Below are 19,848 nucleotides of genomic sequence, written 5' to 3'. Positions count from 1 at the left end.
TCTCCTTTGAAGGTCACCTTTTAAGAATTCCTTGGCTGTTCCTGGCCAGATAGTATGTGAGAAGCAATACTGTTTTCTGCGAAAACAGCTCTGTAGGAAGGGAGCACTTTGTTTTCACATAAAAAAAAAAAAAAAAAAAAAGCAGAAATACAAGTCCCTGTGCTGAAAGGTCTGATTATGCTGGACCAAGCACAAAATCTATTACAGAGGTATTAATTGCCTGCACTGTTTATGTAGTCACACATTACACCTGCTATTTCCTGTAGGAGTCTAACACCAGTAGTGTTTTCCATCCCAAACTGGATATGATGCTGAAATACCACACAGAAATGGAATTTGCGAGGAACAGGCCTGAGCTGTGTTAAACCAATGGCTTAACATGACTTAAAAAGAAAAAAGCCACCCAGGAAAACCAGATGATGAAATTTGCCACCATTCAATTAAAAAGTCATCCTTTCCTGTTGTTCAGTGCGTGCTGGGCTTTCCAAGTTCACCAGTCTTTCCTGGGATGAGTGACTCATGAACTTGATAGGAAAATGCACCTGTTTTTAGCCAGAGGTTAAAGCAGCTCTCCAGTTACCAGAGTAAACAAAGGATTTATTTCTGTCCTTAGCAGTTACCCTGCGAAGTCCAGGAACACAGGAAGCCTGGCAGGAGCAATTAGGTTTGAGCTAAATTTGCTGAAGTTGGTAGAAGGTCTGTGAAGTCCATGGTAAGATGCTCATAGATACTAGTGGGATTTGGCCCATGCCTTTTGCTAGAGGAAAAATGGGAAGGAAAAGTTGGCGCAGTGATTGTGCTGGCTGCCGAGGACTCCAAGGAGCTGGAAGATGTCTGCCATGGTGCAGGACACGTATTCTCTTCTCTGGCCCGGAGATGTCCGTCTGTACTCTTGGCAAAAGAGCAGCTGTCAGACACAGAGATGTGATGGGTATATATGTGTTCAAGACAATGAGACTGATCAGCAATCACAGTAATGGCAACCATGAAAGTGGCTAAAATATTTGGAAATGAGAGTGTTGGGTGTATTGGTATCATGGAAGCTGAGAGGTTCAGTTAGCTGGGAGTCACTTAGTAATCCCAGCATGAGAAATGGGATGTGTTTGATCTCCACTGCGGCGTGCTGAAAAGTGCAAACACAACATCAGCTTATTTCAGGTCAGCACTCAAGATGGTATAAAGACAAGATGGATTTTAGCCTTTATTTAACTGGATTTAATTACATGCATGAGCTTCAAAGTGCCCAAGGCCTAATGGATGGTGACCTAAGGTCTGACTGAAAAAGCAACAACCACCTAAACCGTAAGCTTGCTTGTTAGACCATATGGCATGACTGGACCATGTGATGTTTCAGGGAGGGATGTTAGGAATAAAGCACCCAGTGCATCCAAAGCATTTACCAAGATTTCCAGCTTCACTCAGTAGAATCTGAACACCGACCTCGCCTGCCCTCCGTACCAGTGTGGCTCAGGAGCGTGGCTGGGACAGACAGGGGACAGTGTTTCCAACCACACCTCTCTGAAAAGTCTCTAGTGCCCTCATATAGAGCATGCTGACACTTGGAGAAGAAAAGGAGCACTTGAATTTTCAGTTTGGAAGATTCATGTGGCTAGGAAATTCCAAATAACCAAATTTAAGGAAAAGAGGCAAACATCAAAGGCTCGTTATCTTCATTTAATTTTGTTAGCATGTGTTAGCATGTCAGATATTGTGACAGTTATCTATTTGTATTTCTGGCTGTGCTTGGTTTCAGAGAATCCTGTTCTAGGGTCTGGATAAAGTACAAAGTCTCTTTCTCCTTTGGACAGCACGACATGGTTCCAAATAAAGTCTTGGAGAGCTACCATTAAAAAAATAGAAATGATCATAAAAAACTGGAGCTAAGACCTGCTGAGACATGACTAAATGTAATTGCTTGTGGCAGATGTTTATGGGAAAACTGAAAGTTTTTAAATTGCTTAATTATTGGATAAGCAGAAATGCTCAGAAATGAAAAGGATACAACTTTAGTATGCCACTACTTTAAATGACTGCAGCATGGTTCTGTCCATCACAGGAAGTCTGTGCCATGTTGATTCACAGCCCTATCTAGCTTAGATGAAAAAGGTTGGTGTAACAAATCACCAGGGGGAATGTTTTGAATTTCCAGTGCCTGTGCGGTGCTTGGTATCCACACAGAGCAGCCACCCCAGGTGCTCCCACTTTGAAGATGATCAGCTCCAGACCCTCACTTTCATCTTGGTCACATATCCAATTGAAAGAACCTTGACATAACTGTGTCTGTTTCACATTTAAAAGAGAACTGTTTAAAAGCTGTTTAAATAATTTGCGCATACATCTAAGAATCTCAAAGCTTTGGCCGTATCAATTAATTCTTGAAGCAACGTCATGAGGTGGGTATTATCCTAATTTATATAGGAGTTCAGTGAGGCATGGAGAGTGAATGTTTTGCTTTGTGTAAGTTCTGTATCGGGTAAAGGATACCAGCCCATACCAGCCTCCATGAATCACTTCAGTGGGCTGACTAACGTCCACCTGCTTTGTCTCTGAACTGTACAGCTCAGGAACGTCGTGTTCGCATCCTCAACACATTGTCCCTTGCCTGCTGCCTGCTACCCAGACAGCGTGATGAGGAAACCTGATGGGCTGCGCTGGCTCTGTGCTCAGAGGGGTAAGATTTGTTGGCTCCTGCGTGCAGCAGTGGACCCAGATATGTTTATGGCATACTCCTGGGGTTCCTCCAACACATGCCCATTTTCAGGCAAGGAGGAGGACCAGGAACATATTTACATTAATGTCCAAGGTCTCAGCCCCTCTCACAGCTCCTTCATAATGTCTTTTTGTTGTTGCGTGCTGGGCTGAGCTTCCAGCTGGTGGCTTTTCCCTCCGCATCCTCCAGTCTTGGAAGTCCCTCGTCAAAATTCTCCCTGGGAAAATTGGTAGTCTGTAACACCGAGGCGGGGAGTCCCTGGCTCTGGAGCCTGTCTCTGCTACCTGGCATCCCAGGCTGTGTGCAGTATCGCCCATACCCTCAGTGACTCGCTTGGGTCTGCCTTCACTGCCTGAGCTGGCTCACCATGGGATCGGGCAATGACCAGCACTGATGCAAGGAACGGGGCAGGAGACCGTGACCAAGGAGAAGGGAGAAGTCTCAGTGGCCTCAGCCTGGTTCTGTTGACAGTGTCACGAAATTGCCCCCTAAGACTGATCCTCCTTAAAGAGTAATCCAGCGTGGGAGTTCCACCGGGAACACCAACACGATGAATTTGCTTTGTTTTTCTACAATGTCCTGTCTCTCTCAAGAGCTCCTTTTACATACAGATCATCCGTGGACCCCACGAACCCTCTGGCAGCCTCCTGCTTTTGCTGTGCTTGAAAAAGTCTTATCATTCAGTTTTATGCCTTTACCAAGTTGCTTTTCATTTTCTTGTACTTTATTGTAGTTTCACGTCCACTTTGTCAGACTTTTTGTTCTTTCCCATCTTCCTTAACTCCCTGGTTTTTTGAAGAATTTATTTCTGCCTTTCAGAAGTGTTACATGGCTTCATCACGTTGGCTTACTTTTCCCTTGAATATATTTTATATGATGCTGAGCCTGCTGTAGAGTGTCTTTAAACAATATTATATCATTATATCTACAAGTGCTTTACTGTTTTTAGCTGCTGATTTCAACAAATTTCCTCACTTTTATGTGGTTCCCCTTTTTAAAGGTAAACATTTAATTTGGTACATTCAATCTATGTAGATCTTCTGAGAACTTGAGTCACTTCCTTATCTTTCCCTCCTTGGCATGAACTGCTCTGACATTTATACTGTTTAAACCTAGTATAAAAGTATTTTACTAATTAGTTCTTTCTAGAAAGTTTCCCAGATACATGTGTGCCAATATCCTCATTTAAAGCTAGTCATTCTAGTTTGTCTTCCTTTATTTTCAGATACCTGCCATTTGTACAGAAATGGTTTTAAATGCGGTCGTGGGCTAGCTACCTATTTTTGTGTGTTTTCTGTGCGTGTGTGTGTGCGTGCACCTTACTTAATTGGGGCTTCATTTATAAAGGCTGGTCTCCTCTGTTTTCCACTGATCTCCATTGCCTTCTCTCCTATCCTTTTTCTTAACAGAGAGATTTGAGAGCTTCAACCAAATTGTGTTTTCTTCCATACCTCTCCCTTATCCCCAGTCTTTAATTTAAAACTCTCTTGCAACTCAACTCCATTAAGTCCCAGCTCCTTTCTGTCTTGTTTACATAGATGTCATTTTTTCTACATAGGCTCCACTTTTCTAAATAGCTTTCCCCTTTTCTAATAAACTCAGCAAGGTCTATAACAATAGCCTTGCAAGCTTCACACATTTATTTTGCATACATAGAACTATTTAATATCACTTATCGTTCATCTCCAGGGTTTGAAGCGCTCTTCCTTGCCTGCCCACTTGTGCTCTTCCCTTTGCCACAGTTAATAGCACGATCAGTCATGCTGGAAAGTTACACCCAACCAATATTAGGAAATGCTCCCTGCTGCCTCGTAAATCCTTGGTGCCATCAGTAACAGCAGAGGAGGAGGAGGCGGAGGAGGAGGCATTCCAAGCATATGGACTCTCAGGCAAGTGAAATGAAGCCGGGTAGGTCACACACACTGCTTATCATGGTCACATTTGCTCATGGTGAAATCTTGCCCACTCAACATTGACTGGGAATGTCGCCATTTGCTGTTCCGGTGGGAATTTTGTGCTCCTTGGAGATTTCAGCCTCATGCTGCATTTTGACAGTACCTCTGAGCCAACTGAGCAGCCCCCTCCCTCTGCCCCAGCTGTGCTTTTCTTCCCATCCCTCCTTGGTGCGGGCACAGATACTCATCTGATCCATGAACAGCAAAGAACACGGTATCACATCAGCCTCGCTGTGTTGTTAAACTACACCTCTTCCATACCGAGTGTGAGACAGGGTCTTCAGTATACACAGGCTTTGTATTTACAGTGTTTTCCTGTCCTTTAGATAGTTTCCTATCACAATGCACAGAGACCGATCAAAACTGGGGTGCACTGTCTCAATGAACAAAATGAGCGCAGGCTGAGGGACGGGGGTGTGATATACACACAAGGAGAACAAGTGTGACATCTCTCCTGTTTCCCTCTCTAGGTGCTCCCCAAAGCTCTGTGCTGCATCTTGCCGCCGTGCCGGGCTCCCTCTCACCCATGACCACAACTCTGTGCATCAGACATCACTCCAGAGCAGCACAGCTCTTTCCCAGGAGATAAGTGAGGAGTATTTTTGCCTACACAACAGCTCTCCTGAGTTTTCCCATGCTGGCAGGGAGGGTGGGAGGGAGGAGATCCGGCTTCCTCCCTGTCCAAGCGCCAGCCCGCTGGGCCTGCCATGGCACTGCTGGGAACATCCAGGGGCATTATGCAATTTGCAGAGGCGGTTCTTCATGCAGCCTGGCAAGGAAGCGTCTGATAATGGCTCTCCCTTTGTTTGTAGCACACAATCAAGCTCATGATCTTCTCTCCAGTACAGGCAGCCCACAGTGTTATGTCCTCTACTGCTCTGATGACGAGGGCTGTGCACAGGACAGGAAGCCCTGCAGCGCTTTCATCAGTGAATCACCTACCCTGAGTGCTAGTTAGGCACAAATCATTAATGGTCTAAAAGGGCTGGAATAAGCTAGCTTGGCTCCAGTGGAAATGCAGAGTGTGTCATTTTCAGGAGGCATGGGAAACCTTCTTAAGTCTGTTTTTAAACTTCTGGACTTTGGCTTCTGAGTAATGCCACTGATTTCACTTTCCAAAGGTCGCAGGAGAATTCTCTTCTGCCATCTCCAAAGGGCATGACAAATATTCCTCTAACAAAGTAACGAATTGTTCAACACAATGCACTTAGCAATTACCTTGCCATAAAGGTATTTACAGCAGATACAGTAAGATAAACCAGCTTGTTTCCTATTGTTTTTCAAAGGGACAAAAAAAAAAAGGGAAAGGCTGTAGCCATCTTGTGGTGAGTTTGAGGGTTAAATGTAATTTGATGTCTTTACTGAATGCTGTCATGGGTCTTAAAAGATATTTTAATAGACTTGAAAGTCTGTTTATAGACTATCCCTTTTAGACATCAGAAAAGATATTCACTTCTGTATTCTGTGTACCTATTTAAGCTGCATCCAAATTTAAAATTGTCCATAATATATTAATTCAGCAAGTTTTCTGAATGCTCCTTCCCAAGTAGTCTTTATTTACAGGATTCTGTGCTATTTTCCTCGGTATCATTCTGCCTCCTGCATGATGCTCTTTCTCATTTTGGACTCAAATTCCCTTCTAACATAGCGCGCAAAGGAGTCAGCCATGCAAGAAATTAGAAGCAAAGACTACAGCATGTTACTGGATGCAAATCTGTTCCCAGTGCAAATCTAGGTCCGTTGGACAGGAGGGAAACCAACCCTGCACCAGCAGCAGAGCGCTGGCTGGCCTGTGGGTTAGAAACGCGGTGTCGCTGCAAATCTGGTTAGACGAGTATGCGCCTGCCTCCCTGACCTCTTCCACTTGGCAGTCTTTTCTGTGCATTTTCGTCTGAGAGGCTGATGCAGGAGTGAACAATGGAAACCAAACTGCCCCTCCAGCCCTCAAGCTGGTCCCAGTACATCCTGGCACATGTGCATTGGCTGGGTGAGGTGAGCGAGGGATTTCATCACTCTGGCATGTGGTTACGAAGAGTCCAGTGCAATCAGCCAAGTATTTTTCACCAGCATGAAATAAAAATGAAAAGAACAGGGAGACACAGCCACATTTGATATAAAGGCTGTCTGTGCCTTTGTAATGGGAAGGCGTTCGTATCTACTTTCGCTGCAGAAGAGGAGGCAGTGTGACAGCTCCCTGGAGTGAGTATCCCAGGAGAGCACCTATTTTCTTTGAGCTGGGGGCTCAGACATAGCCCTGGGCCGGAGACGGCACATCCATGCAGGATTTCCAACTTCTGTTTGAAAGTCTGGGTGACCTTCAGCACTCCTGCTATGCCTGTGCAAGCAAAGCTCCCCAGTCTGAACTTTCTTTGGTTCACACACCACTAGTAAGTAGTAAGAGGGAGGCTATTATAGGTAAAGCATCAAGAAATGGGTGCAAGAAAGGGTCTGTGGCTCTGCCACCAAGTTCTTGTGCAATGTTGTGCAAATAATTTCTCACATCTGTGCATCCATTTCCAATCTGTAATGTGAAAATAGCAGTACTTCGTCTCACCCATGCACCTTTGTCCTAAATTATAAAATCTTCCAAGGAAAAACTGCCTATTCCCATGTTAATATACAGAGTCTAGCCCCATAGGGCACTTTTTCTCCTACCTGTTTCCTCAAGCTATGTCTGGGCTTTGCAATGACTGTCATGTAAACCATGACATCTTTGGGTTACGTGCATTTGTGTCCAGCCTCGAAACGTTATTTCATTCCCTGAGGTGTGTGCTGTTATCAGGCAAATGAAATGTCCCAGTCCCTTGGTAATTATTCATTAGGTAAGATTTAATGCGTGTGTGCGTGCAGGGCTGGCAGCTACAAGTGGATCCCACGAGAGAGGTCTGTGAGCCAAGCTTATGTCAGCTTTAGGGTAGGGATGTTTGAGTAACTGGAGTAAAAATAACAAAACGGTAAGATCAGTAGCAATTTGTGCAAAACTTAACCCAAAACCTTTTCTTTTCATCCCGAGGCCAAACTTACCATTCATATCAGAAGGCTATGAGACCTGGGGTGGATTTGCACCCACATCTAGAACAAACCACAGATCTGCACTGAGGCAGTGTTTGGGACCCAAATCTAGCTGCCACCTGTGACTGTTAGTTCTACCCATACTTCCCCAAGGTCTGAAAAATGTTTTTAGCTTCTTGTGTTTCTTACATACTTGTTCCTTGTTTGGTACCAGGATTACTGTTTTCCTGTTCAGAAGACTGCCTCTGCAATATTTCCTGGCTGTGTAAGGGTGGCAGCCTTGGTCACACCAGTTTTGACCGGAGAGCATCTGGAAGTCCAGGTGAATATAGGCACAAGCTAAGGCACAGCTCGCAAACATGTGGTGGACATTATACCAAAGAAATCAAACGAGTGAAAAGATATTATTTGCCTGACAGTTAAGAGTTGGGGATTGATGAGACAGACACACAAATCTCAGACAAAACCCTGTTCCTCTGGGAGTCCAGGCCTACGACTGGACTGGTTGCTGTCCTAAGCTGGTTGATGTAAGAACTTGATACTGGTGGGATAGGCTGGACTTCATAGCTTATTTAAAATGAGTCCAGTACAGTACAGGTGTGGAAAAGAGATGCCTGGGAGTTGTGGGGAGCAAACCTTTTCTTGCAGGCTCCAGCGGTGGGGATGTAACAAAGGGGAAGAGCACTGGTGACATTACAGCTCTCGGGGCTCTGGAAATTCTGCCTGTTTGGCTTTTCTTGGTTTCCACCATCTTCTGTTCTCTCTGTCTCTGTTGTTCACCCGCATAATTACGTAAGATATCACCAGCTAAAACTGCATCTCCTACTTAATAGATGGCTCATTATCCAGGGAGGGAAACAGAAAGGGCAAAAGCTTTTATGTGCCAACAGCACTGCTGAGATGTTCATGTGCATTACAGGAGAACGAAAGGGCGTAACCTGTCTGTCCTAATTTATAGCCAGATAGGCTGAAAGAGTCAAGGTGTAATGAAGGTCAGCATGGCTGGGAATGGGGTGGAGGCAATGCAAGGTTACTCTCTTGACATAAAAGCAATTAATTCTCCGATAAAGTCCCTCTCTCATGCAGCAGAAGAAGGAGGCAGTTCTCTCTGTATTTAAAAGTACTCCCACAGCTTTGATCTTTTCTTCTTTTCTGGAAATGTAAGCTTGCAAAGAGGGTCTGGCCTTGCCTGGGATTATGTATTGGGCCATGTTGTGCTGGCCTTGCAAAGCGGCATAGGCAAGCGTGCTGTTTCCGTACTGCGTCATTCTGGAAAAGTCTCCTAATATTCTGGTTACTGCAGTAATGGCAACACAGTGCTGCAATGCCTGGGTACCCTGCCTGCTCAGAAATGCCATGACATCACTCCTTCTCATAACAATGTTTTTTTTGTCTAGTTTCGGCCACACACAGGATATTTAGCTATGAGTGAAAATGAAAAAGCAAATGAGAGGGAACAAGGCCTCCTACCGAAACTCTATCTCCAAGAACCTTAAAATGTGAAAGTATGTAACCATACTAGCTTGAAAGCAACCCTTTAGCCCTGCACACTCTTCAGCATCAGATGTATCCCATTTCAATTAGTATATTGTGGCAACCAACAGTAGACAGGTTTTTCTTTTACTAATGTTTAAAATAAACGCTTGTTTTGAACTCAGGACAGAGCTGTATTTGTGCCAGGTATCAGGCCCGGTTTCAGTAGAGCTTGTGGCAGACATGTAGTGTGATCTAACCAAATGGTGGTGGGTTTTGTGCTGCTGCCTGTGCTGGCTGGAGACCAAAATGTTGCTGTGGGCTTCCCCAGGCATAAAAATCCATGAGTTTTGCAGCTGTGGTTTCATTTCATTTCACTGTCTGACTAACCTTCTTCTTACTTGATTTTCTCTTATTTTCTCTATACATTTCCCACACAGGAAGTCTAAGATTCCAAGTTGCATTTTGAGAAAGCTTTAAAATTAACTTCTCCATTTATGTGAGATGACCCTGGGTTTTGGTAATAAAATGTGCCGGGGGCGGGGAGAGAGGGAAAGAGAAGACTTCTCAGTAGGGGGTGAGTGCTGATGGCTTAACAAAGTTACGGTGTAATATGCTGTTCTGCTGACTTCTGCCTTCTTTAATTACCTTCTGAATCCCAAGAAGCTGAATCGTGCCTCACCAGCTCATTATGTCCCCCGGGTTTGCTCTCCCCAACAAATAGGTGCTTTCCCTGCAGTCTCTGGAGGCTCTTTGTTGCTGCTCTGATATATCAGATGCGTTTATTTTGCACATTGATGTTTGTGTTTTCCGCACTGCTTGTGTTTTCCAATTCCTTGGAGCAGTGAGGATGCTGCTGAATTGTCAGAATCACGGTAGGATGCTGACTTGAGGTTACTGTCAATGGCCTCATTATGTTAACAAGGGATATTTTAAGAAATACAAAAGGTGTGGCATTTACTTTCTTGGGAGAGGGAGGGGAGAGAGAGAGAATGTATGTGGATGAATGGACTTACACTGCAGGTCCCCCCCACTGTTCAGTTAGAAATGACTGACTGGCTCTCTCCACAGCATTTGCTAGCCAGAGAAATGATGGCTTCTGATTTGTATTCCCGGGCTGCTCGCAATGTGCTTGGCTCACCCATGCATGCAAGGCAACACGACCCTTCCTCCTGAAGAGCTCCTCATCTCTGTGCTGGGGCATCTGGGTACCTGAAATGGGCACAGCCTTAGCGGACACAGCGATGGGACATGCAGCATTACAGCACCTTCATGCAGATGTAAGTCAGGGCTGCTGTGGTCTTGTTCCCTCCTTCGAGCCAGCACTAGCGTTGGTGTGGCTGGAAAGCGAGTCAGTTTGGGAAACTGAGCGGGAAGGGAAGTAATGCTATGGGAAAAAAGTAATTAATTCCCTATACACTTGCCTTCTGGAGGAACATGGCTAGGTATGGCCAGGGCTAAGGAGAAGACGGCACCTTAGTCTTCTCTGCTCAGATGGGCTCTCTCCCTCCAGATATTCTTGAGGGAGAATATCAAAGAGGAGGATATTGCCTGCAAATCTTCTGTCTTAAATGAAATGGAGACCTGTGCACAGCCCACACCTCTGAATCAAAGGGAGGAGTTCATTCCCTTCCTCCCTGTTGTCAGGCCATTGGGAGGTAGTTGGCATATCCCTTATCAAAGGAAAGGTGGTCCTTTCCTTAAGCTTGTCTGCTCAGTGGTGTTGTGTAAAAACAGATCAATAAGGTGACACAAATCCTATCCTATTACCAGTATTCAGCAGCAAATGAAGCACCCTTAAGCTTAGCATATTATCATTCCATGCATTTACAATTAAAGACTTAGATAAGATTAATTACTTTCAAGGTGACTCTTTACAATTGTCTCCTTGTAATGGAGTTTGTAACCAGTCCAGTCTGGCTTTGTCACGAGGAGAAATCACAGACAATTTAACAATTGGATAGAAAAGGTTTATTTAACAGGCCTTGTGCTTCTCTTAAATTTCCCTTAAAGAGAAAAATAAGTCCCTAGCAAAGAGCACATCCAACACTCATAGTGAACTTGATAGAGAACTGTCTACAACTGGCGTCTTTACTTTGTTTCTGTTGCTCCAAGTATAAATATTTTAGGCAACCTGTTCTTCCGAAGACCCTGAGTAGAAGAAATGTAGTAATATTACAACAGAAAAGAGCCGTACGTCCTGGAGGGAGTGACCAGGTTCCAGTACCTATCTCTGACAGCTTTTTTCCGTGCAAAATGCTGAGAGAAGGGAAAAGAAAGGACACTCTAAATTCTACCACAAAACATCAGCTGCATATTTATTTATTTGTTACTCTGCCTTATGCCCAGCTGAAAGAGACCAGCTGGGTCCAGCAAAAGTGCTGGCCCCTCAACTGACGGAGGGACTGCAAAGCAAAGCCCAACGTGCGGCAAGAAACACAATACAAATGGAGTTGGGTGGGACTTCCCCAGAGGAGATGCCATTGCCTGAGAAAGACCCCTGTGACTCCTGCTCAGGCAAAGCGCTGATGTTAGTATAAGAAGAATTGGAGAGGCTGTGTGGTCTGCTATCACCTGTATACCTCAAGCACAGCTTGGCCAGAATGCCTACATGAATTTTATGGTTGTGCCTGGCCTCACAATATATGGACCAAAAAGCATTACCTTTGAGGTACGTGCTAATTTATCCCACATGGGACAGTCATTTCCGGTTTTCTTCCCCAAGGCAGCATGCAGGGAAGTTTGCTGGTATTTACTGTAACACCGCTCACTGTGCTTGGGGGTTAAAGCACAAGCAATAAAAAGCCCTTAGCTACACCCTCCGAAAACAACAACAAAAAGCCAAGATTTCCGGGTGTGTTGTTTTTGATGGATGGCCTGTTTCTGAATTTTGAGGCTTTCTACTGCCCACATTTTTCAGTCCTGTGAACTAGAAACCTCTGCTTTTACTGTTGGTATTAACTCTTGAGGGTCTGAGATATTGTTCTGACTCACAAGAAGATGGGCTTTCTGGAAAACACCTTATATCATAACATCTGTGGTAGAAACCTTGTTTAAGCTGCTGAATTGTAACGCAAAAAACCACAGGAGTTAGGTGGGAAATGTGCAACTCCTCCGCAATCCTTACCCATTTTCTAACAAGCTCTCGTTTGCTCCCTAGTTACAGGATCACGAAGCAGTTGTCTTCTCATTTCTGAAATATCAGCAAACCCTCCTCCGCAAAACTGAAAATGTTTTGAATAATAAAATGAAGGGTGAGATTTCTCAAGCTTGGCTGGGGGAGCAGAACAGCTCATCCCCACTACGATGAGAAGCGACTGGATCTCTACATCGCCTGGGCAGCCCTGCTTGGAACATCATAGCTGGGACTTTTCAGTCTGTCACATGCCAAGAAGTGACAGCAGCAGAGGACCTCTGCTGTGAATGCTGGCCATGCACAGATAGAGAAGGATCTGTTTCAAAAACAAAGAGCTCCTGAGCTGATCTTCTGTGGGTGTCTGACTGCAGCTTGTTCAAATGTAAGTCAATCACCTTAGTTAACAGCTCTACCCGCGAGGCAGCTGTAGGACTGATCCATAATAGGACTTTGTAATGGATTGGCAGCATTGTTTTACTGCAGGTTTTATTACACACGGAGTACTCGCATCACATTGGCTTCCCATCGCTGAGGTGTTTATCTCCTGGGTGAGGATTAGCACAGCGCTGTACCATGAAGTCTGTTATAGCTGAATAAGTGGTTTTGTGTAATCCTCCTGAGATGGGTCACTGTCCTGAAGGGATCCCTGGGAAGGCTCTCTGCCCGTACAAGGCATTTAGATGACTTTCAGTCAGGTTTTTGGGGATCTTTTTGGAGTATGTGCAGCTTTTCTGTGATGCAGTCTGTCTCTAAGGCATCTGGGCAGTGGCTGGGACAGCAAGGACCATCACAGAGCTTACAGACAGTTGGTATTGGTGTATGAAGAAGACCCCACTGAGTCATTAGATGATTGAAATATGGCTCTTGACAAGTGGGCATCCCAGTACAGGCTTCAAACAGGGTCCTGCCTGGACAGTTGTGTTTGCTGTTTGTCTGGCATAAATAGGTGTTGATGCTCAGCATACTCTTGTTTTGCATTAAGGCACCTTCAGAACAGCAGGTCATGTTCAGCACTGCTCCAGGCGTGCTCTGCAGTAGCAGGGTAAGAGTGCTGCCGCTGCACTGTTCCCTGCTGTTCAGAATAAAGAGCAAACAGGAGCTCCTTAAAGTCACAGGAATTTGCATCCTGTATCATAGAAACATAGAATAGTTTGGGTTGGAAGGGACATCCTCTCTTTTTATTAGCCAGTTTGTGAGATGTTCTTGTCTGGGTTATGTAGGAAATATGGTCCCAGTTCACACATCTCAAGTGCAGAAGAGACCTTTGAATTAAAGTTACTAAACAAAGTTTTCCAACAGGAAAGGAAAGCAGGCAGTACCATTCTGTCTTAGAGTGACATTTCTAGATTAAGAAGGTCACACACAACGACAAAAATATAAGGTCCTACACAGTAACAAAATAGAAATTATGGTAGCTGCAACAGACCCTTGATGGTGAGGGAGATTTTAAGCAGTCCAGATAAAAAGCATATCCTTGAGGCCCTGGCAAGGATGCAAACTTCTCTCCCACACAACCTCAGTCACTCTTGAAAAGCCAAGTTTTGGAATTTTAAAAGGCAAAAATATTACAGCAACAGCAACAACAAACATGAAAATCAGATGTTAAATGATTACTAATGATTTTATCAATGTGTTGTGTAATTGGGAGGAAGAGGAGGGAGAAAGAAGCACTCAACATTCTTTAGGTTTATTTTTTAATTATTCAATGATTATCGATGAGACTAAAGCAAATTAACACCAGGGTTTTGCAGAGAGGTTTCAACTTTATAATGGAGAAGGCGTTGTGGTGTTTGGGGGAGCAGGGCAAATGGACTCCTGCAGTACAAAAGAAGTCAATGTAAGAATCAAGTACCAAGACCCTGCGGAAAGATAGGGATTTTGCCTGGACAGCTAATTTTAGCTTTTTTTCAGAACCCAAACGCCTGGAGGCACCTACAGCAGATTGCAATGTACATTGGTGGGCATCCCAGTGTGGCACCTGTGGGGCGGTCGCACGCCCAGGCCGTCGCGCTAGCGGTGCTCCGGTGCAGGTACGTGCCGTGTGCTCTGCCGGGGCAAGCAGAGATGTGACGGCCGCGTGAACGTTGTCGCAGAGGATGCGTACGTTTAGCTCTCCAGTTCAGAAAGAACCCAGAGAGATGATCAGACAACTGGGAGACATAATTGCTCTGGCAGCCCAGCTGGGCCACAGGGTATTTGTGGGCAGGAAAATCAGGGCAGTTGGTGCTTCCCCTGTGCAAAATGGCCAGGGCAGGGATCCCAGCTGTGCGTGTGCAGCACTGCTTTCGCTAACAGAGCAAGCTGTGAAAAGCACTGCGCCTGGTGGGTTATTTAGTTGTCAGTCATTAACTTTATCTTTGACCTTTCTGAAGAACTCTCTATTTTACCGTTGCATTGGGAACTGTGAAAAATGCGGGTCCCCTTTTCTCACAGCATTGCAGGTCTCCCTGTGGATCATCTTATCAAATTATGTAACCCCCCTCCCCAGCATTAAGATTTTCAGGCCTGTTCCCCATTAACTCTGCTCTTTGGCAGTCTTAGAAGTGAAAAAGGGGTCAGTTTTTGGTGAAAATTTGAAGGTTGGCAAAGGTCCTTAGCATCAAATAGCAAGAGAATCACTGACTTACGGGGAAAGTCACATGCAGCAACTAAATGCACATATTTAGGCAGGAATTTAAGTAGTTTTTTAGAAATCAGGTTGCTTTGCTATGTTGTCTGTGCTCTTCTAGGTCTGGCTGGTTTTATTCTGTTGTTAAGAACAAAACACACCTTATTTGCTGCAGAAAACAAAGGCTTGTTTGGGATCGTTATGGCTGGTGTTGTGTCCAGGTTGCTGTTTGCCACCATTTCTTTTTGAGATGAAGCTGCTTTGAGAGGGTCCCCCCGCCCCGAGCTCTCGTCCTGCCCACCCCCTGCTGCCTGCTGTGTCCCCCCGCGCAGGGTGGCCATGGGTGGCCTGTGCTGTGACCCCAACCACTGAAATCACTGGAGGGGTTTTTTAGAAGGTTACAAAGAGTGGTTTAACCTGGGTTCACAGAGCGTCCCCGTGAAAGAAATAACCTAGGGAGTCAAAACAGATCATTTTCCGCTGGATTAACAAGCTGAAGCAGGTCTTATGAGCCCCAAAGCCAACACGGAGGAGGCAATGGGAACTCCTCCCGGGAGCGGGGATGGTGATGGGGACAAGCAGGGATGGGAGGAAGAAGATCATTTCTCACTTTTGGTCGCAGCAGCTCCACCATGATGTGTCATTTCACCCTCTGTTGTGCCATTGGGGTTGAAAATAGCCCTGCTAAAAAAAAGCAGGCTGCAGTTTGGGTTTGGATGGATTTTTGTGTGCGCGAACCTGGATCAGCTCCAGAGCACGGCCCCACCACCGCTTGCACTGGCCCCAGCAGAGGAAGTGATTTAGGTATGGGGGAAGCAAAGGGGGAGGGAGTGAGCTGGCAAGGGGGCTGCTGAGCTGCCAGGAGAGGGAGGGGGATTCCTCAAACCCCCCATCAGTCAGTTGTGACATCAGCCATGTCGTTTCCAAGCCAGACCAATTTCCTGCCGCAGAAGCGTGCAGCCTGCCTCGCCCCGCTCTCGCCGGGGCCCTGCGTGGTTTCTCTCCACAGCCGCAGGGTCTGACGCAGTCGGCGCGCTCTCCCGGACGCGCGTGCTGCTCCAGCCCCGCTGCGGGATGCTGCGTTCGGGACCCCCCTGCGCACGCCTCTCTGACGGATCTCCCCTGCCGTTGCTGTGACAAAGACAACGTAGGCGCTGATGTGAGTCGCGCCGCAAAACCCGGCGTGCGACTTCCTCTGGAAAGCGGAGGCAATCGCCTCCTCCTCCACCTCCGGTGACAAGCGCGCTGACCTGAGCCAGGCCTCCTCCCCGCTCGCACAGAGCGGGACTGACCTTTGGGAGCGGTGGTAGGGTCTCCTTCAGCCGATTAAGCCGAGACTTTCTGGAGGTTGCGCTTTAGTCAGTCCCAAGCTGTAAGGCTTGAGAGGAAACACTGGGTGACGCATTAAAGTTTACACCTTACAGGAGGTCAGAGTAGGTGATCTGGTAGTCCGCTGGCCTTCGACTCTGACGTGGGAGCAAGTTCAGTTTTCATTTCACTGCTAGTTCCCATCATGAACTGTCCCCAAAATGTTTCTATCACAGCCCTCATTGCGGTCCAGGCCTTGATGCAACTGAACTTTGAAAACATTTGGCCCTACTTGTACTTATTTTGCTATTAAAAGTAATTTTACTTTCTAATTTGTGATTCTTGTTACTGCTGCCAGTCCCTGGTCCTTTATACATCAATGCAATGCCTGAGCTGTGGGTAATCTGAACAAGTTTAGCTTTGCCTCACGCCTGAGGGAGAGTGGAGTCCTTTTCACCCCATTTGATAGCTTGGGAAGTGGAGGAACAGGCTGACTGTTTTAGAAATAAGTGGGGCATTAACTAGAGGCCTGGGTTTAGATCCCTGCTTGACTGCAGACATGCTTTGTCACCTCACCTAACCTCTGTGTGTTTGGTTTTTAATCTGGTCTTAAGTGCCTAAATTTGGTTTAAAGTACCAGACTCTCACTGAGTTAATCTAAGGGCCTAGGATCTCAGGCAGCTTTTAGTGGTATATGGGCACTTTGGAGAAAGCATCAAATACTTTTTTTGTGTTTTTTGGGGAAAAAATTGAGGTCAGAAACCAAACTTTCTCAGGAAATTCGTGGCCCAAGCAGGAGAGAAGACCCAGGTTTCCTGAGCTCCAACCATTTAACCTGTCTTCCCCTACCACCAAACCTGTCTGAGAGCACATACTTGGAAGGATGCCTGTTTGGATACAGTGCAGACCTTTATTCTTCTCTCCTCACAAGTGTAAACTTCTAGGAGGTCCTATATGTTTGGCAGGAAAGTCACATCACTTCATATACCCACTTGGTGTACATAGGCAATATGTCGGGACCAGGACTGAACGTGTGGGTCTGGGAAGAGAAATCCCATCTGTGCGGCGGAAGCAGGAGCTCAATTTTGGTTATGATTTCTCCCCAGCAGCTGGCCCGGATAATTACATAACGTATCAAGCCAAGTAATCCCGCTTTGTGTAATATGTAAATTCATTTACAACCATCTCTTGAGGCAAAGAAGATATACACTGCGTGTACTCCTGTAACTGTACTTCTTTTAAGAGTGCAATCAGCAAGCTGTTAATTAGCTGGTTAGCGTCACAGCCTTAGAGGAGGCTGTGCCTGTTTTCCTTCTCCCCAGACCATGCATCCCGCCCCCGGGAGCTGCTGAGCTCTTGTGTCGGGATGAGACAAGAAGGTAAGGTGAAAAAGAGTAAGGTCAACCAAGCTCCACTTCCCCACAGACCGACATCTTAAGTTATGAAGACAAAACCCAGGGGAAAGGAGGACTCCACGAGAGAGGGGCAACAGGTGGCGGAAGCATGAAACACATCCCAGCAAATCCGTTATGGACAAGTATTAGCACTTCATCTGCAGCACATGACGTCGTATCACTGTTCCAGCTGCTGAGGCTTTGAACCGTCTTCTGAAACTTGTCTGAAACCCTGGAGGAGGATTTAGCTCCTAAAGCTCTCCAACCTGTTTCAGCCGGGTTTTGTGGGCAGTTAACAATTATTGGCAGGACAAGGCTGATGACCTAATGCCTGCGCTGGCGTGAAGGAGACAGGCTGAGGTGGTGATTTAGGCCTGTTTTTAGGAACTATTAGCAAGGGGGAGCCTGTTTGCCTTTTTCCCAAAGCAAAGACGCAAACCAACACACACATACACACACTTGGGTGATTGACTTGTTTGGCTCTTGGTGCCTTATCCTGGGCACCTGCTTGCATAGCTGTGACATCCAGAGGTGCCTTTGGGATTTCATGTACTGCAAAGACATGTCATGTACTGTGTGGCACCCTTGAAAATCCCTGTGCTAAGCAGAGCAAATGCAAAGCTGAAGAGCAGGTGGTATTGGGAATGAAGAGGCCAATGCTCCAATGGTATTGGAAATGAAGGGGAAGGGAAGGGAAGGGAAGGGAAGGGAAGGGAAGGGAAGGGAAGGGAAGGGAAGGGAAGGGAAGGGAAGGGAAGGGAAGGGAAGGGAAGGGAAGGGAAGGGAAGGGAAGGGAAGGGAAGGGAAGGGAAGGGAAGGGAAGGGAAGGGAAGGGAAGGGAAGGGAAGGGAAGGGAAGGGAAGGGGAAGGGGAAGGGGAAGGGGAAGGGGAAGGGGAAGGAAGGGAAATGAAGGGGAAGGGAAATGAAGGGAAGGGCTGGGCTTTTGGATGCCATTCAAGATAAGATGGCTGGATAGAGACACCATGGGAGTATTTCAGAAGAGGGAGAGCGAGGCTGGTGAGAGGCAGTAATGCTGTGACAGGAAGCCAGTGCCGTTTGTGAGCTCGGGGAAGGAAGTATAAGGGGTGTTGGTCTTGAACCCAATGCTTTTTCCTTGCGGAATAGAGTTCCCCTTCCTTAGTGGTAAAACACCCTCCTTCCCACCAAGTCCCCAGACTTTAGGCAGTGCCTGTGCAACCAAGTGATCTTTGCATGGAGAATTATAGATGGCCTCATCTGATATGTGCAAAGCAAGAGCAAGGTATGTCCTAAAGGCAAGGAGCTGGCTGGCCACATTGGAGTTTGACATCTCCCGTGAACCCAAATGCTTCATGTTGAAGTGAAATGGGAGCTCACAGTTGGGTTGCTGCAAGAAAGGGGAGAGAGGAAGCACCGGTGTCCTGCTCTGGGAGGGAAGGGTCCGGGTAAGCCCGCGAGCGCCGAGTGCAGATAGTTAGCAGAGCGGTGTGATGCTCCGTACCGCATGCTGTGAAGTCAGACACCCAGAGGATTGCCAGCTGCTGGGAAACACGCTCACAGTGACGCTGGAGTCAGCCAGCCTGGGAATAAAATCTCCAGCTAATCGTCCTTCAATGCCAGAACTCGGTATGCGTATTGTTGGGGGATTCCTGCTTTCATAGATCATCCCAGTTGCTTAATCATGTTTGATTTCCTGGGCTGAGGTGCAACTTGATTTCCTAGAATATGTGCCCGACTATATTCTGCAGGTGGCTATTCTTGATGTGCTTTGCTCCCTCAATTTCTTCTGATAGGATGCTTTAGAGTAGAGATAAAGAGAGATCAGATTCCATCACATTGACATCTGCTTTTGTTTTAAACAGCAACAAATTTAATTGCAATCTAATTTAAATATGCTTGTTACAGAAAAATAAAAAAAAGAGAATTAAATATTTTGGTTTAATAACTGGAAACATGAAGAGATAAATAACTCATATTAAAAATATGTCAATGCAGGAGAAAAGTTTTAATAAAATTAATCTAAATGAGAATGTTGGAACTTAAACTTCACTGATACTGACACAGTCCTTCTTTTGGGAATTTTTTTTTTCCCCACAAATAATAATTTGGCAGGTTTTAAAGTAAGTATTCACCCTTATTTAAGAAAGTCAGGAAGGGTTGAGAGGGGTGGAGAGACCTTGAAATAGCGGCAGTTCTTCATTCCAGTTTCACTGTTGGCCCCTGCATCCCTACCCTGGATTGAACCAAAATCGCAATTATTTGTAGTGGAGAT

This window comes from Pelecanus crispus, chromosome 10 (genome assembly GCF_030463565.1).
Source record: "Pelecanus crispus isolate bPelCri1 chromosome 10, bPelCri1.pri, whole genome shotgun sequence".
In the NCBI taxonomy this organism is placed as follows: Eukaryota; Metazoa; Chordata; class Aves; order Pelecaniformes; family Pelecanidae; genus Pelecanus; species Pelecanus crispus.
The sequence above is the reverse complement of the archived record's forward strand: the minus strand, read 5'-3'. Positions refer to the sequence as shown.